The following is a 16,289-nucleotide window of genomic DNA, read 5'->3' on the forward strand; positions in this document are numbered from 1 at the left end:
GTTACAGTTATCGCCTTGTTAATCTTTAGGTCCCTAGCATGTTCTATATATTAGGAGTTTATCAAAATCCTGAAAGAATAAACAGACAATCAGTACAAGATACATGGCTTTTTGACCCAGTTCTTACTCTCCAAGTAACAATTCTTACAGAGTTAACACTGTGTGAGGAAGAACTCTCCTGGGTTTATAACCATTGTCAGCTTTAGATGAACTTGGCCTCTGGCTCCAACCCTTTCCATAACCAGGTTTCATTTTTTTATTCCATTCTTCTCTGACCTTCCACTGTAATAGTTGGGCCTCCCCTAATACAAAGAGAATTAGTAGAAGGACAATCCAAAGCAAATGCCTCTATTCTAACAAGACAAAATAGAATCAAAACAAGACCAAAGGAATGGACTTGCTTTGGGTCTTTTAATCCAAGTTGTATGTCATTCTTCTCCCCAAATACATGAGGTCTAGCATGTGAGGTCACAGTAGCATGATGATCCCAGTCACAGGACAAAGGCTGGGTTGTTCCCAGAAAAAGAGCCATAGAAATGGGATAGATGGACTTACACTGGGAAATGAAGAATAAGACTTTTGTGTGAGAGATTTTACTTTATTTGTATTCCTTGACACACATAATAACTTTGAAACATAGTAGTCACTCAACAAACATGTACCATATATAATTAGAAATTTTTCCATGACAAATAACTAAACATTTATTTAAGTTGCCATAGATATTAAGGTAGTTTATAAGAACCTTTGTAAATGCCACAATGTACCCCTCCCAGCACAATAATAGAGGAAAAACTATAGAAGATATAAAATTTGGAGTATTTGTAATTCTGTCTACACATTTTTCTTGGCTCTGTACCCTGCCTAGGAAGATTAGTTTTGATTAGCTTTCCCTTTGGTAGTAAAATGGTTTCATCAGTGTCAAGCATTGTATTGACATAACCTCACTATCCAGGTGAAGGGAAGAGGTCACTTGAACTTGAAGAGTTACCCATATTTTTGAACCGAGCTAGGACAAGGGTGGGATGAGTTTAAGTAGACTAGCTGAAGCCAACTGAGAGTCATATCTGGATCAAGAGGTGACATCAATCCCACAAAAGAAGCAATAGGGAAACTTGGAAGAAGGGAAGGAAGAGAGAGAGAGAGAGGGAAGAGGAAGGGAGAGAGGGAGGAAAGAGTGAGGAAGGAGAAAGAAAAGAAGAGAAGAAGGAAGAAAGGGAAGGAAAATTTGAAAATTGTCTGTTTTTTCTTATGCACAAACTTTAAGAGACAAAAATCTATATTGGGAATTGGAAGAGGATGCAAAGAATGAAGCATTAATTGAGTCATCCTGATACTCTGTACCACTGTAATTCTCTGACTTGTTCTATATTTACTGAACTGAAGCTAGTTAGTTTGACATCTCCAGAAACATGCTGATTGGTGAGGATCTACTTAGAGACGTAAAGAGCAAATACTGTGCCTTTAGGACTTCCCCGAGTTTGAATCTTTATTCCTGTCTTGAGCACACACAAACGTGGCTCCTGGGGTATGAAAATCAAGAGTAGAGGAAAGCATTGTGGTTGAATGGAATGAGTGTCAAAACATATCCAGTTTGTATCAGAAGACCCAAGTTCAAATATTATTTACTTAATAGCGCACTGTTTAGCAACACTTGGCATGCCTGGATGAAAATGCAGCTATTGATTTCAACTCTTTATTCCCTCTCAATAGTTCCCTTTTTGTGATTTCACTTAGTAAGTTTGAATTCAGTTACTTTTTTTTGCTATACTAGGGTTTGAACTCAGGGCCTACACCTTGAGCCACTCCACCAGCCCTTTTTTGTGATGGGTTTTTTTGAGATAGGATCTTGCTAACTATTTGCCCAGGCTGGCTTCAAACTGTGATCCTCCTGATCTCTGTCTCCTGAGTAGCTAGGATTATAGGTGTGAGCCACTGGCACCCGGCTTCAGCTACTTTTTAATGTTGTATCAATAATTATACAAATACTATTCTAAATTTCTACCACAGGGTGAATATGCTGATGGTTTAATTCACTAACCCATTAATTCATTTATATGAATGCGATAGAACATCATAGCAAAGGGTACTTACTGGGCTAACTTTAAGGACTGAAAAATGCAATAGTAAGCAAAAAACTCAATATTTAGTTCTAACTTCCTCACTGAAGAAAAGAAGACTAAGAAGACTAAGACTTGTCCATCTGGTACGTGATTTGTAAATAGGATGATCTAGAGGATGAGACTTAAATTATAATAAATTTGTTAACTAAATAAAGGCCATTCCAAAGCAAATATTACTCAAAACAAACTGATATGAAAATAATGAAGGGAGGGCAGTTCTTTCTACAATCTAACAAAGTAGTATTAAATTGGCAGTTCCTAGAACATTTCTTGGATCATTTCCTGTTGAGACAGTAAAGAAGAAAAAATTATTTTGCCAAAACATTTACAAAATGGAGTAATTTCTCATCTTTGCAATTTAAAATGACTACTAGCAAATTCAGGCTTTGAGATGCTCTATAGTAAAAAATAAGCAACACTGGTTGACTTTTTATTTCCTATACTTCACTCCTTTTTTATTCTACAACACTTGTTATCATCCAAAATTTGAAAAATATTTCTTTAAGCACGTTATCTTCTTCCATAAGCTGCCCTTAGATTTCAGCAACACTATGACATGACTTGTGAGGACATAAGAAAAAAAAAGAACATTGTTAAGACCTTGAAAAGAGAAAAATAAACAGTTGTAAATCTTAACATCCTTAGGGAAAGATGACATAATCTTCATTGGGATGTTTATTATTGCAACCATATTCTTAATCATTACTTCTAAAATACTACCTTGCACTTAGCAAAGCTTCAATAAATGTTCTTTAGTGAAAAATACTTCTACTTTTCTAAGACCATACAATCTTTACGTCTCACAAAGAAATATTAATTTTTCTAGCTTTTTCTCAAGTTAGGTCAGGGTATATACAGGAAAATGTATTTGGAATGAAACAAAAATCAAGTGAAATTTTGGGAAAAGCATAGTAAATGTTTAAGAGATATGATATTATTTGTCTTAGACAACAGTATTCTTTAACCCATGAAGAGTTATTATGTTATAACTATTGCAGTCACATATTAATTGAAAACCTTTGTCACTTCTCTAGCAGACTTGATCTCTCTCCTGTGCAGTTTGCTGTGTCCTTTTCACCTAAGACATACAACCTGTATTAAAGTTATTGCAACTGAGTGAAATATATCAGCCTGCAATTCCATATACACTTTTGGAGTGCTGCTATAGATGGGGTGCTTAGTCCTGAAAAGGGGAGAGAGACATATAAAAGGAAAGCAATGCACCAGAATGGTTAAGAATGCAGACTATGAAATCAGAAGGTTGGCTTTGATGCTTACTAGATTCCTGATTTCACTCAAGTTCCTTAACTCCCCTAACAATATTTCCCCATCCAGAAACATGACTTTTAGTCAAACCTGCTTCACGCACAGTTTATGGGCAAGTTAAGCAATAGTATCCACCCATGTAGCACTGTCTATGCACTTTACTGCCCAACAAATATTTAAATATTTATGAAGTGTTTAAATGACTAAAAACAATAGCGTATGCCCTTGCTAGAACAGAGGTGTAAACAAATTTCTTTGTAAAGCACAGAAGAGAGACCTGGACGGTATGAGTACAGGGAAGTTTCCCTGAGTTTTTGCTGGGTGGTAGAATAACAGCCAATAGAGAAAGGTGGGGTAAGACACTTCAGATCAAGATAATGACGTGAGCAAAATCGTATTACATGAAATAGCACGACACATTCAAGAAAAAGACAAATTGGGTGGCATATTAATTTCCTAAGGTTTCCATAACAAAGTACAACAAACTGGGTGACAATTATTATCTCATATATTTCAGAATTATTGTCTCCTAATTCTACAAATGATACATATAAAATGAAGGTTTTAGCAGGGAGATTCACGGTGGTTTTGTAACTTGCAGAGGAATCTTTCCTTGCTTCTTAGTTTCTAGTGCTTTGTCAAGAGCCATTGGCATTCCTTCGTTTATAGATGATTTGCCCCAACCCAACCCAGTGTGGTGCTCATGCTGTGTTTCTGAGCATCACCTTCTCTCTGTGCATATGTCTCTCTGCCCAAGTCTCCCTCTCTGTAAGAACACCAGTCACATTGCATTGGAACTCACCCTACTGGATCTCACTTTAATTTCTGAAGAACTGATCTCTAAATAAGGTCACATTCTGAGTTAGTTGGGGGTTAGGACTCAAGCATAGGTTTGAGGGCCCACAATTAAATCGTAACAGGAGGTCTTGCCTGAGAATAGGATTCTTTGAGCAAGAGGATGGATAGCCAACGGACAGGGGCAGTCAACAAGGTTAGAACAGAATGTTATGCTATGGAACTTGCACTTCATTTTGTAGAAAAATAAGGAAAACTGATGGATGTGACTGGGAGGAGTGGTTTAATCAGATCAAGATTTTAGAAAACACCGTGGTAGGCAACATTAAGGATGAATTAAACCCCAAGGAACCTGGAGAAGGATACTATGAATGAGTATCACTACTACTCGGAAGAAACCTGTGGATTCCATCCTGGTGTAGAGCCCATAATCAGGACAAGAAAGAAGAGAAAGATTTGAACAGCAGAAAGACTAGTGATCATTCAGAACTTCAACTTCTCTAGAGGGCAGAGACCATGTCCTACTCACTTTGAACTCCTTCATAGTGTGTAACACCACACCAAAGTCTTTAGCTCAGACCACCAGAACAAAATATCAAACACAGGACATTTAATAGCAATTACCTAATTACCTCTCAAAGGCCCTATCTCCAAATATCATCACATTGGGAGTCAGGAATTCAATACAGGAACTTGGAGGGGACACAGGTTTATGTCCCCTCTGTCTCTTCTACCTCGTACGTGGTGAGGATGAAAAATGTTTAACAAGACTGAAAAGATGAAAGAATCAACTCCGAGCACTGAGATTTGTGTTATCAGATTAAATACAGAAGTCCTGTTGAATTTGAGTTTCAGACAAACAACAAATAACTTTTTAGTTGTCATACATACTTGCACTGAAAAATCATTTGTTATTTATCTGAAATTCAAATTTAATAAGGTATCTTGTATTTTTATTTTCTGAATGTGGTACCCTAAAGGTATATTTGAAAAGAAAAAGCATCTGATTCTTAATACAAGATATCTTTGCTTGAAATTTGCAACATTTGAGACATACTTAGACTACAGAATTATTCATTTTTTACCTGAAATTAAAACTTAACCAGGAATCCAATATTTTTATTTGCCAAGACTAATAACCTTAATTAGAATAATTGGTTGATTGGTTGGGTTGACAGCAAAGAAAAAAATTTAAAGTTAGTCTTTCCAATGCACTCCTATGCCAGAGATTGTATCTTAATTACTCTCTTTCTCTAATACATACAAAAGCATTCAATAGTCACACATGGTGGTGCACACCTGTAATCCCAACACTTGGAAGGCTAAGGCAGGAGGATCGAGAATTCAAGGTTAGCCTGGGCTACATAATGAAGTCCAGACCAGTCTGGGTTATGCAACAAGACCCTATTTCTGTCTCAAAATTTTTTTCAATGAACATTATCAAATAGAAGTTTATTGGAGTGCCAAGGGACTAAATTTTAGAAAGTTGTGAAAGATATAAATGGAATTACATCCCTATCCTAACCCCAATCTCTGAAGTTCTATAAAACTTCCGAGCTGTACTCCTAATTTGACATAATGGGTCCTGGAAGTTTGCGAACTAACAGTGGAAGATAGAAACCTTGAACCTGCAGGCCCACAACCCCACCTGAAAGTCCACTGCATCAGTGTTCTGTGGCTCCCACAGTGCAACAGGCTAGATGATCCCTTCCCAGTGCCAGCTGAGAGGACCAGCACTGCTAGCAAAGACCACGAAGTGAGGAGGAATAGTCTACTTCTTGGCTACCTTACTCTTCACAGAGCTCACTGCCGCTCTTTTGTTCTTGCTGTTGTTCTGTCTCCACTCACCTGCCTAATGCTTGATGGGTTAGCTAGTTTGCCACCTCCCTTGCACCGATGGAGGGGACTCCCTGTAGGAATCACCAGCACGAGAATACCGTGGCTTCCATTGAGGGCCCATCTTTGACTAGGTTTTCCCCAGGTTCTCCCCCCCATGTACACTGCCATGTTTTCTACTGACATTTACAACTCGATAGCCAGGCAGAACCTAATCCTGGAGCTTAATGTGTCTGAAGAACTGTTTGTTATGGACAAGATTCCAGTTGAAACCTTAAAAAAGTCACCAGTAGGGCTGGTGAGTGGCTTAAGTGGTAGAATGTCTGCCTAACAAGTATGAGGCCCAGAGGTCAAGCCCCAATACCACCAAAAATAATAATAATAAAAATTTAAAAAGTTAACAATAAACAAAAACCTTTTCTTGCTACTTAAGTCATTCTGCTCTCCACAGAGATAAATGTGGATAGGGCTCTAGGACTTAACTCCAAGCATCTCAGGCCCATGACCATCTTGTAGATGATGGAGTTCCCCCTTCCTGATTCTCCATCTGTATACAGATGATGACGAGTGTAGCAATAGGGAGTGAATTTAGTAATGAGAATCATTCTATTTCTTGCATCATGAGTTTTCTTACTTCCGTATTTTAATACTGTTAGTTAACATACTTCTCAGAATCAGTCACACAGTAGGTTTTCAAATATATTTAGCTTTCAAATGAGTGTAATCCCAGAGATACCCCCAAATCAAAAATCCCCAAAAAGAATTTGATCAGGATTCTTTTCAGTTTGTTTCCAGAATAGTTTCTGGGAATTATTTTCTGATTATAATGATATAACCAAAAAAGACCAAAATCAGATCATTGTTCCATCCACTGATCAGATCACTGTTCAATGAAGATGGTGAACTTTACACAAAGATGGACAGTCCCGTGGTCAATGTAGTCACATGATGCTTTGAATGGTCTACATACTCTCTAACTCGGTTAAGAGTAGTTTTCTAAACAAGATTATGAAAATATAGATAAACGTTTCCTAATAGGTAAGTTAAAAATAGATTAAATCACTGTGGAAAGATTAGGGGTTTCCTTCCTTGACTCGGTTTGGTTTAAATGGGCTATTCCTTTAACTAGAAATCTTTACGTGACCCCTTTCAAAAAGCAGAATAGATTTAATGACCTTTTGAGAACTTGTCCCTCAGGATCCTGGGAACCTTTTCTATTCTTACATTCAACTCTTTCAAGCTTGCTCCTTATCACAAAGGTATTTTTTAAAATCTCATCAGGATGTTCCCAAATTGCCTCTGTTAGTAAATTATTCATATAAGGCAAAAGCTTTTAAACAGATTTGACAAGACAACTTCTTTAGCAAAGTCATTAAGATAAGACAGCTCAGCAGGGGTGGAAGTTATTCAGATTAGGCACAAAACCTCACTGTGTGAGTGCGTTTTTCTTGCACTCTCTTCCCCTCTCTTTCTACCTTTCTTTTTTTTTTTCTAGGTATCTTTAACTAAATGTCATTCAGTATAACAAATCACCACTTTGCCACAAGTAATGTAGATTTCTGGCAGTGCGAAAACCATTTCACTTGCAATATTATAAAACATTCAACATGGAAATGTAGCCTGAGGAAAAAATTCATTCCAAGTTCAGAGGTGATTCTAGAGACCGTGAATATTAAAGACAACCTCTTTCCCTGGACCTGGGTTTTGGCAGTAATGAAAGAACTGGGTGAAGATAGAATTGGGGGGTATAAAATGTGTGTTTGTCTAAGATAAACACATGAATGGTATTCTCTAAAAGCACATATGTGCTTAAACAGTATTTAGAGGCCACATAACATTCGTGCTAACAAAAGACAGAAGTTCAAACTTTGATTTTACTAGTTGATGACCTCAAAGTCCCCTGTCAGCCTGAACTCAAAAGAATTGACAGTTTATCTAGTAGGACTTAGATGCAATGGAGTTTAAGGAACAATTTGGGTAGAGAGAAAATTGTATCAGCCAAATTATTTAAGAAGCCGAACACAAAACAAACTTCCAAGGTTCTACCCAGCTGTTTAGAGTGCCCTTTCATATATAATTAATTAATCCAAATTCACATGTAATTGCAGGAAATTTGTATAAAAACGTGGTGATAAGGACTAGATAATGCAGCCTATAGGGCTTTATAAACTTGGGGGTTGTTTTTCTGACTGGAAAAATAACCTGGGTTTGAGAAAATGCTATTTGTTCATGACTCATCCATTGTATTATTACTGCAGTCTCTTGAGTACTCCCAGTTCTCAAAAATTGTCAGGAACAAAATGGCTGTGGCATTTCTCTTATTTCCCTTATGAAAAGACTCAGTATGTGGAAAGCTAGGCTGGGCCTAGCCATTCCTCCTGGATCACATGGTTCTGCAGTCCCAGTGAAAGCCATCCTCTCAGGCGACACTGTGCTGTAGCAAAATGTGATGGGAAGGATAAACAAAGGGTGGTCAAGGCCCAGAGCTAGGACTATTCTCAGTGGAGAATGAAGTGACCTCTCGTGGGTTTTATGCCATTGTCTCCTGAGAGAGCAGGCATTATCACACCAGAAGGATAGTGTGACCCTATTTTTCCTTAATGACATTTTCCATCTTGGAAAAATTTTCAGTGCCCTTTTATCTAAAGGTCACAAACAGTCAGTCATAGGCTAAACATAACTTGGATGTGTTTTGTTGAGCTTATAATTTTTTTTTACTTTGATTTAATTGTAAACTAAAAGTACTGAGATTCTGGGGAGAAGGTGATGATGATAGGAGAGGTTGTGCATGTGTGAGGGCAAAGGGTGAAGGAAAAAACTTTAACCTTCTGCTGTTTTATCACGAATCTAAAACCTCTCTTAAAAGAATATAATCTATTTTTTAAAAATCATGAGATTCTGTATATACGCATCTATTTCTGGTTCCTTTTGAATACCTGGAGGGTGAGGCAATGTTTTGAGCTGAGTTGTTCCTAACTTCTTGAGACTTATCAAAGTTTTGCCACAGTCTCAATCCAGACCCAGTTGACCTGTTTCCTAAGTTGATATTTGACTCACTCTCTATCCTTGCCCAGCTCTGAGTTTTCAGATGAGAGATAGCTAAGGCTCAGAAATTAGGAAGGTTGTCCAAAAGTCAATTGTCAAAACCAGAGACAAACCTGGATTTAATTCTTTCCAGTTCATCTTACTACCTCTCTTTTTTAAAAATGTTTTAGTTTTAATTAATGAATAATATTTCTATATATTCATAGAGTATAATGTATGTATTATGGAATGATTAAATCGAGCTAATTAACCTATATATCACCTCACATACTTATTATTTTGTGTCTGTGGTTTAAAATCTCCTTGTAGAAGTTTTAAAATATACAGTTCATTACTGTTAAGTATACATGCTGTGTATTAGATCTCAAAGACATTCCTCCTAACTAAAACTGTACAGATGATGGATGACCTCCCTTCCCAGCCTCTGGTCACTACCATTCAACTTTCTACTTATTTGAGTTTCATATGAAAAAATGAGACAGTATTTGTTTTACCTCTCCCTGTTGATGTCCGACCTGGTCATGACTTTCAAATATTAAGTACAATATTAAATTATAATTACAAAAGTCATAACTACAAAATACACTTTTTTCAATGAACAAATTCAAAGAATTGCAATATGTCAAATGTAGGATGGAAACTGTACCTCAATAGTGGTCACACTTACCAACTTATGATTTTTGAGTGTTTTTACAATATTCTTAATTGATGCAGTATGCTGATCAAAGCCAGAGTTGGGTGTAATGTGGACAGCAAAAGATAGCAGTCAAATTATTATTTAGTAAGCAGGATGTTATTTAGTAAGTAGGGCTTGAAAATCAAGGATTTCGGTGCTTTTGACCAGCAGTTCAGAACTTTCTCCTGATACAAAATTATATGTGTTTTTGTTAGAATTTGAGAAATATAAAACTAATTTTTGGTTTGAATCCAATTTGCTTCTGGCCAACAGGATAGATTAAGACTGTGTCAAGCTTTTGGACAGAGTCTTAGAAATGTAGCAGATAAACCAGATGGATTCTGAAGTCCATGATTCTTTGATTGTTGGAATCTGAATACATTTTTAGTAAGATCACTGTAGCTGCTGGATATAGACCATTGTTTTCAACCAACTGTGAAGATTCTTCTTAATGCTGAGCCCCTGGTTTCAAAGCCCTGAGCTGCACCTGCACAAATCCACCTTCATAACGTAAGGTAACCACCAACTGAAGCTTAATCTTGGAGTAGTGCCTGGCTGCTGAATCCAAGCAAATCAATAACACTGAATCCTTCCAATTTTGAGAAGTTCCATTCTGCCTTTATTCCTCCACTCTGGTTGCCATTCATACTGGGTAGCCAATAGATGGTGCCAAGACTCTGAGTCTCTCAAAATTCACACCAAACAACCCACATGAAATAGGTGACATCAGCTCTATTAGATAGTAGCCACAAACTGTCAGGGAGAAAGAACACTAAAATGTGCCCATAAAAAAATTTTACCACCTGGCTCCTCTTGTGGAGTCTTGAGCTCATGGCCCCTTCTCGTATGTGTCATCAGTGGTGGATCCCAGAATGCAGGAGCAGGATGGGAGCACAAGGAATTGGAGGGACCAGGAGGTTAGCATTTAGGCACAGACATGAGTCCTGATTCCCAGGTCTTGGCAATTGGATATCGACTTCCCTGTTTTGATCAGTATACCTAGGCACCTAGAACCCCGTATGTTCTCCTAACTCAGAATTCAAGCTCTTACTTAGAAAATGGCCTAGGATTTGGTAATTGGAATGCCACAATGTTCTCATTTATAAAATGAAAAGATTAGACTGATCTCTAAAACCCAAACACAAAAGTTCTAAGACCCTTTAAGTTATTAATTACTTAGCAAAATCCTATGAATTCAGAAATACAATATCTTGACATAGTAGAGATGCTGCTGTATGGACAATATTCACCTAAAATAGTGGCTATAGTTTTTTCCATTTTTAAAGTGGTTTTTAGAGATTATGGATGGTGTCTTTAAAGGTCAGCTTAACAAATATTTCTTTATCCTTGTTAGATATTGGGGGCACCAACATGCAATCAACCATTTCACAAATATTTGAGGAGATAATATTTGATTTTACACACAAATACTGTGTCTAGACAGAGAAAATAGCAAATGAAAAGACCCTGAAATCCTAAATTTGGCAAGTTGAAAGAATGGGAGGAACATAAAGAAAGCTAATGTCTGCAAGGGAGCATAGTGGGAAATAAGACCCATCAGGAGGCCAGGAGCAGATCACACAGTCCAGAGAAGTCTTTACATTTCATTCTGAGTGCAACTTAGGACAGCAGCATCCAACTCAACATCCAACTCAAATCCAACTCAACACTGATGGGGCACGGCAGCCTGAATGAACTGCCAAGGTTTCTGGCTAAGCTGAGTCTTAAAGGATTAACATGTTGTAACAGGAGAAAGGAAATAGGAAAAAAGATTGGAATAGGAAAAGAGGAGGTGGGAGAAAGTAGTTGAGGTACAGGAAGCAACCTGAATAAAAACACAGAGTACTCATAGTGTTTTCAGGAGGCCATGGGGATGAAGTTGGCTAAAATATAAAATAAGAGATAGGAACAGCAGCCCAGGTGGGGGGCAGATGCTAGAAATGTTGCTAATATAATCAAAGCTGCTGAGGGCCAAAAAGCATATTTCTTTGATATAAACTCATGGCTATAAGGCTAACAATCTTATGTAATCAGTTTTTCTCTCAGTATCTAACATAGAGCTAGTATATATTCAATAAATATTTGTGGATTGGGTACCATTAAGTAAACCTGGCTGACAGTTTTCTACTCATTTTTGCCAAATGAATCACCAGGGTTTTCTCTAAGTCGGTAGATCAAGAAAACTTCTTGTAGCCATTGATAATTGCTGTTTACAATTCACAGTGAAATGATGTTCAAAGAGCCCTGTCACCTCCCTTATTCTGGCCTGTAAAATTAACAAGGCATCCAATTTGCTAAGATGACTTGTCTTGCTTAAGTGGTACTTTATTACTTTACCTGAACTACAAGGCAACTTCCTTAGGGAAGAAGATTTCATAGGAAATAATAGCCTGCACATAAAAAGTACTTTGCAGTTTCCAAAATGCTTTGCATATATAATACTTTATCCTCATAGCAACTGTTTGAGTTAGGCAAAATAGATATTTATCATTTTCGCTTTATTTTTATGAAAACTGAGACACAGAGAGGTTACACGACTAATATAGTGGTGCCAGTATTAGAACTGAAGATTTTTATACCCATATTTTTGTCATTATGTGGTTTCCATGGAAAATAATTTTAGGAAAGACAAGTGCATCACAATTTTATTATTTAAGCAAAAAAACAAACAAAAAACTACAGTGAACTTTTAATGAGGTAATCTTTTATGTAAAAGATCTATATCCTTCATTAAGCAAAAAATTAATTCAATACCTACTATGTACCAGACACTTTTCTAGTACCTGGGGATATAACAAAACAAAAATAACTGGCCTTGTTTATATTCTAATGGGAGATAGACAGTGGTCAAGTGAATTACATTGGCTCTCAGATGGTCATAATTGTTATGGGTAATGACAAAACAGGGAGGGGAGATGAGGGTAGGAGTGGAAGTTAGAAAGGCATCACCAAGATAATGGCATTTAAAAAGACAGAGCAGTGATTCAAGGGGACAGCCTTGTAAAGAAGATACCAGGCAGATAAAATAACAATGGCCAAGGTCCTGAGCTGGTAGAATGCCTGGCTTGTTGGAGGGACAGCAAGAGATTCCACATGATGGAACAGAGGATAAAACAGGCAGGAGATGCAGCTAGAGTTAAGGATATGTGTTTTGGGGGTGGAGAAGCCGATGGACAGCTGTGAGCAGAGCACTAACATCACCTGCCTTGCATTTTAAAGGGGTTATTCTGGCTGCTGTGGGAAGAATAGACTGCACAGAGAAGGTGGAAATGATGGACATGAAGACTAATTTAGAGATTGTCATGACAATCCAGCCAGGGGGCAAAAGTGACTGAGCCCAGAGTGGTAGCAATACAGGAGGTGAGAAGTGACTTTTTTGAGAACATTTTGAAAGTGGAACCAAAAGGACCTGGAGAATGATGAAATGTAGGTTGCAAGAGGCAAGTATTTTTGTTGAGTTACTGCAATGTACGTAGGGCTTGGATAAGCAATGAGGATGCCATGATGCTGCTGACAGACGGGGTTCTTGCCTTTGTTGAGTTTATGGCCTTGCCAGTTCCTCATGAACAGTCACTTCCCAATTCATCAAGTAGCCATACAGATCAATATGACCTCATCTCTTTCAGTGTTTCCTGTTACCTCAATTCTCTCCCATCCCTCATCACCTCAGGTCTAAGCAAGCGAATTATTTTCACTGGGGCCTCAAATTTTCCACAGCAAGTCGATAAAACAGACCGACTGAGGTGCCCTGTCTCTTTAGTAATTTGAGTCCATGCATTTAACAAAAAGGAGAAGGGGTGAGTTCTTTTTCATTACTGTCAGCAAGATGAAACTGTAATATTTTAGAGAACATAGACTCTCTCCAGAACTGGAAATGTTGGAATCAAGGGTTAGGAGCAGCCCTTCCTAAATCTGCATTTTCCCCCAAAGCATGTAATTGCCAACACATCTGTAAACCTCACTCAGAATGGGAGGCTATGACCTACTAGAGTGTTGTCTCCAGTGCAGAGAATAACAAGACTCAGGGGAGTTCTCACTTTGGAAAATCCCAGGGAAGGCAGGGAAGTAGGATGTCTGACTCTGCTGCTTTCCATCCCAGGCTTCAGGAGCCAGGTTACAGCCCCATCCAAGGCCTTGTTTATGTTTCAGTGTCTTGCTACACAGACTGTGGATGATACATTCTCTCTCACCAGCACAACAGAAATTAAACAGGCAAACAGAAGCAGAACAACCACCCAGGCAGAGCCCAGAAAGAGGCAGTGACTCAGAAATGTCTGAAGCCATTGACTCCTTTACACAACACTCCCCCCATAAGGATGCCTGGGACCCACCAGCATCTCCTACCTCCTGCTTGGATCCCCACTGTCTACTTTCTCACAACCTGCCTCACTTCTCACAGCATGTCCCGATTCCCCACTCAGGTTTCCACCTTCCCCTTCCAGGTTCAGGGAAGCTGCCACTCTTTAAAGTGTCTAACTTCAGTGGACCATCTTGGTGAATGTAGCTTTTCTCTTCTGCCAAGTGAATCTAGTCAGGGCTTTCTGAATAAAACCGTGGAACTTCTCTTTTACTACAACCTTGGCCTTGAGATCATCTCATTGCTGCATACACAGAACCTGCAAAAGAGGCATAGCTTAAAAAACAAACAACCAAACAAAAAGCATGCTTCAGCAGATTTCTGCATGTAGAATCCCATAATCCCAACCAATTTGTTTTCATGAAGATTCTTTATTTTTTAAGGTGAATATCAGATTCCAAAGAAGCCCCATTTTATTGCAAAGGATATGCATAGCCCTTTTGCCACAGGGAAAAATCCTGCTCTCCTTCCCCAGGGTAATAAATGTGGCTCTTCCATAGTTATCAGCTTTCTCTTCCGGTTAAAGTGTTATCAGAGATGTTAAGGTTTTACAGAGTCTGTTAAGGTTGTGCAAGCATCAAAGAATATCCTATTTCCAGCCATTTTCTTCTTTTGGATACAATACTGCAATTCATTCCCTTTCCAGCCTCAAAGCTATATGATCAGTTCTTTGGGGTGCTTTTCAAAGTTTCCCAGGATCCCAATGTTGTCATATACTCTGAACAAAGCCCTCTTCTTATTCCAAGGATCAACCACTTTGGGGTCAGCGGACGGTGCAGAAGGGTGAGCCTTACTCTGGACAATCCTGGAATATCCACAGAGAAATTTCAGCAGGAAGGGCACCCAGCATCACAGGCCCCTACTTACCCAAGAGAGACCCTCTGCATTGCTCTAGTCTTTCCCTCTCAAAGGCACTCCAAAGGAGCCAGACAATGAGAACCAGGCCTGGCCTTCGAAGTCATTACAAAAGAGCATGTCCGGGCTGGCCTCACACCAGTACCAAGGTGAAGGCAGCCATCATCTGAATTCTTTTCTGTAAATACAAATTTGTTCCAAGGCAAAATGAATCCCTGGACCTAATAGCTTGGTGTGCTGCTTGGTATGGCACACCCTGACCCATTATGTATCCAAAAACCATTGCTCCCATTCCCTCGGCCTTTTCTTACCTGGTTTCTGTCCTTATTTCCAACATCTAGGGAGCAGGTCTCTACTCTTTTCTCCATACTTTTGAATTGCTTTGAATTCTCCCACATGTACCTCTTCCTGTAAATTATCTGCTCAAAATGTGTCATCTGTTAGATATGGCCCATAGTTACTTTCTATTCAGTCCTGACTGCTTACAAATATTTGTGTATATGTAGATTTTAAAAGCAAAAATCTAGAGTACTGCATAGCCCTTGCCAGAGGAAGTCACAGTCTGGCTGCTTCTCTACCAGAAGAAAACAAAAAACCCCAACTCTATCCTTGAGCCATGGCCAGGGCCAGCATGTGACACTGGCCCTGGCCCAAGAGGACTCTGTTACTGGCAGGAAGGTGGTAATAGGCTGCAGGGGCTCAGAATCCTCTGCTTGTCACACTTTCTCAGGAAACCCATTCCAAATTCATTTCCCTGGTTCATACGTTGCATTATAGCCAAAGCTAGCAAGTACCATATAAAATGGAGATTTTCAAATACACTTAAAACTATAGTATTGTTTTCTCATGACTGGATTCAATAAATTAAGGGAGAGGAGAGGTGATGGGAGCTTTCGCTGGGAACAGAACTGTGTAATTACACCTTTGGGATTAGGAAATAAAATAAAATAAAATGAATGCTGGTAACATGGGCTCCAGGTGGAAGCCAGAAGAGAGGTGTTGCAGGGTTCTTTGCCAAGTAGTATTGCCGACTTGCCAAACTCTTGTTGGAGTGGCTCCTTCTTTCCTGGGAAAGTCTGGCATCCAAATGGCACCCGCCAGATGTGAGAAAACCCTTCAACCTGCCCCAGGCCCCTCCCCCAGCTGGGAACTGGAATGGTGAGTCCACCTGGCAGTGTGAAAGAAAACAAAGAGGTCCTTCTCTCCGCCTGTAGCTTTATGGGTTGGCAGCTCCGGAAAAGTCTCCCTTTGATCTTGAGCTTTGAAGGGATCAAACAAGTTGCTTTAATGGGTGGGAATGAGGCTCTGAAAATCCTACCTTTTGTCAGTAAAACAT

Source organism: Castor canadensis, chromosome 6 (genome assembly GCF_047511655.1).
Source record: "Castor canadensis chromosome 6, mCasCan1.hap1v2, whole genome shotgun sequence".
NCBI lineage: Eukaryota > Metazoa > Chordata > Mammalia > Rodentia > Castoridae > Castor > Castor canadensis.